The following is a 3743-nucleotide window of genomic DNA, read 5'->3' as shown; positions in this document are numbered from 1 at the left end:
CTGTATGGTGACTAACATAACATAATAAAAAATTTAAAAAAAAATTTTTTAAATGTGGTAGACTTTTAAAGGAAATTACTAAATGTAACTGAGAGACATAAGAGTTATCTTTAAAAACTCAAAAGATATTCCAAGATTCTAGGTAAGAAATAAGTAAATGCTCCACAAGTTAATTAATAATTTTAATTCAATGCCAATTAAAAGCTGCTTTGGTGCCATAAAAGGGCTCCTAAATGAATCTAGAAGACAGGTCGATTATACCACCCAGGAAGAAAATCCTGAAAATAAAGGGTAATGAAGCTTTTCTCGTACCACATGGGAAAAATCATACAACTACAATCATCAAAACCATGTAGTACAAAAACTGAACAGATCAGCCAAAAACAAACCCTAGTCTATATCAGAACTTAATATATAACAAATGTGGCATCAAAATAAATTAGAAGACCAAATGGAGCTAGAGCAGCAGTTGGCTATTTTTAAATGATTTCAAGTTTGATAAAAATCCTATGTTATACACTACAAAAATTTACAAATGGACTAAGGAGTAAAGGTTTTAAGAACAAAACCTAAAGCATAAAAAATCGTAAGAAAATATAGGTGAATATCTAATTTCTAAAAGGAGAGTACTAAATATAAAAACAATAGGAAAAAAGTTAACTAAGAAATGAGTATATGTTTGAATACCTAGTTTTAAAATATTCTTTTCTTCATTTTTTAAATTGCAAAAGTGACACAGGCTCATAACACATTTTTAAAAGTAGTTACAATTAGATAAGGCAGAAAGCATCCTTTGCTCCACCCCATATCAATTTATCACGCCTCCCAGAACTAAAAATTATATATATCTTCCTAGATTTTTTCATTACACAAATATTTTAATGTGAATAAGCAATTCATTTTTTAAATTGTTTTATTCTAAAATAATTATAGATTCCCAAGAAGCTACAAAGAAATGTAAAGGGAGGTCTTGTGTACCCTTAATACAGCCTCCCCCAACACAGATGCTCTTGCATAACTATAGTACACGGTCAAAACCAGCGAATTGAGATTGGTACAAAGCACAGAGATTATTCATACCACACCAGTGGTATACGTGCACTTGTGTGTGTAGTTCTAGACAATTTTATCACATGTGTAGATTTGCTTAACCACCATCAAAATCAAGAAATTTGAGTCTTCCACTACCATAGGCTGCTTCCATGGTAGAACCATATCCACACCCTCCTCCCCTCATCCTTAACCCCTGGTGACCACTAATCCGTTATCTATCTCATACTTCTGATAACTCAGCAACATTTTATAAATGGAACTCTGTAATATCTATTCTTTTGAGATTGACTTTTTCTCACTCAGCATAATTTCCTTGATGTGCATCTAAGTTATTGCATATATCAGTGATTCCTTATTATCGCTAAGCAGTATTCCATGGTCTAAGTGGACCAAAGTTTGTTTGACCATTCAATCATTGTAAGAAATTTGGGTAGAGTTCTCAAATATTACGAACAAAGTTTCTGTGAACATCCATGCTCAAGTTTCTATGTGAAAATAAGTTTTTATTTCTCTGAGATAAATTCCCAAGAGTACAATTGGCAGATCATATGGTAGTGAGCAAAAAAAAGCTATGTACAAAAATGTTAATGTGATATGACTCCAAATATATGTTTTTTTTTTTAAAGAAAGGGAGGGGGAGGGGCAGAAGGAGAGGGAAAAAGAGAATCTTAAGCAGGCTCCATGCCTAGCATGAATGAGCCTGATGCGGGGATTGATCTCACAACCCTGAGATCATCACCTGAGCCAAAATCAAGAGTCTGACGCTCAACCAACTGAACCACCCAGGTGTCCCCCAAAACCGGTGTCCCCCTTTTTAAAGTGTATTTTGGTATAGAAAAATAAACTGTTGGAAATGTACACAGTATTTGTCAAATAAATAAAATGTGTTAAAAATTGAATCATTTTTCGTTTTTATGCTCCTCTGTATTGTCAGCCTTTTCTATAATAAACATGTAGCCATTTTATAAACAGAAAAGTATTCATTAATAAAATGCCAAACAATTTTAGTTATAGGCCTAATTTTCTTAACTCAGTTTATGGGCTGATGTAGCAGCGGCCTACTTATGAAATCCTTCTGGGGATTGGTTGTGTGCGAGTAGGGGAGTCTGATTCCCTCAATAAGTAGAAATATTTTTCCTTATGTACAGTTTCAGGAATGAATTGTCCAATTAAAATTGAAAAGAAAGACTAGAATGAATAATAATAATTAAAAAAAGCACTAATATTAAGATTTTCCCAATAGAAAGTAATGCCCCCCTTAGGGTATTTGGTGCCTATATTCACTTGATCTGTGTCCAGAATGAGTCCCTGTGCATGTCCCACTGCTGGAGAGAGCTGGAAATAAGGTAAGGCACACACAAGGCCACACTTGCCTACTAATTGGAAATGGAGTCATTCAAAGATTAGTGCCCTGCTCTATAAATGTCCTATAGCTGCCAGGGGGGCACAATGGGCTCACAGTTCAAAAAATAATAATAATTCATATGCAAATTATGCCATGATGAAACCTTAAAGCACATTTCAAAGTATTAAAATTTCAAGCCTCATTAACATCATAACTGCACTCAATAATTACTTAGCTTAGCAATTAAAACAAACTTCGGGCCATGTCAAATTGTTGTCTTTGAATATTTATCAGATTGACCATCAAGACACTTTTTGCATGTGAAAATGGGTGCCATTAATAGTTAAGCTGGGCCAATAAATGTAAACTAGAACTGCTGTGCAAAGGGCTGCATGATTGACGGCCCAATGGTATGATGAAACGCATGCCGCCACATTCCACAAAGCGTTCAATATCCTATAAAAGTTGGGTTTAGATTACATCAATACATAATTATATTTTTAATATTTTATATGACTAATTTTAAATACTTTAATTATAAAAATAAAAATATATTATTTTACTACAATTATAAAAATAAAAATAAATATATTATTTTACTATAATTGTAAATATAAAACATTATTTTTTAAAGTATTTTACTATTTTGATAATTATTAAGGAGAAATTTTTAACAATAACATGATATCCCATTAACATATAAACATTACTGCCTAAATAGGTTTTTTTTTTTTTACTCTTATAAGTATTCCTAAGTATTCAAAATGCTATGATTTTGAACTGAAAACCTTGGGACTAGGGCACACACATGAAGACGAGCAAGCACATCCGTGTTAAGTTTAAGGCAGTTAAAAAAGCTGTCCAACTAGTGCTCGCTTCGGCAGCACAAATGCTAAAAAATCGGAATGATACAGAAAAGATTAGCGTGGCCCCTGCACAAGGATGACACCCAACAAGATGTCTATTTAGAAATGGTTCCTGTGTCGTTCCATTTGGGTGATTTACCCTTCATGGACCTTCGCCACGTTTTCCCCCAACATTCAATTCTATTGCCAGACCCTGAAGTACTCTAACTCCAAAATACTGCATTTCAGTGCTGTCTGACGTACACACCTATACTCCAGGCCCCTTACTCCTGCAGAACCTCTCCTTCTGCCTTCAATGTTTTGAGCACATCTGTCCTTCAAATCATTAGTTCCTCTTGATTTTCCATCCATCCCTGAGCCCTCAGGCATATGAGCTACGTGGGGTAATTAACGATAGCTACTGTACTGGATAATTCCAACAGCTCAGAGACTTGATACATAAAAGCTCCTTCTTGCTCACTTCTTGCTCAATGTAGTTT

At 34.1% G+C, this 3743-nt stretch overlaps 1 non-coding gene across 1 annotated transcript; it reads left to right on the top strand.

The window, feature by feature from the left end:
• Positions 1–3266: 3266 nt before the first annotated feature.
• On the top strand, positions 3267–3375 carry LOC113267415 (U6 spliceosomal RNA). Its single transcript, XR_003320775.1, has one exon. It is a non-coding gene; the product is annotated as a U6 spliceosomal RNA (small nuclear RNA).
• The last annotated feature ends 368 nt before the right edge of the window (positions 3376–3743 follow it).

This window comes from Ursus arctos, unplaced genomic scaffold (genome assembly GCF_023065955.2).
Source record: "Ursus arctos isolate Adak ecotype North America unplaced genomic scaffold, UrsArc2.0 scaffold_3, whole genome shotgun sequence".
In the NCBI taxonomy this organism is placed as follows: domain Eukaryota; kingdom Metazoa; phylum Chordata; class Mammalia; order Carnivora; family Ursidae; genus Ursus; species Ursus arctos.
The sequence above is the reverse complement of the archived record's forward strand: the minus strand, read 5'-3'. Positions and strand labels throughout refer to the sequence as shown.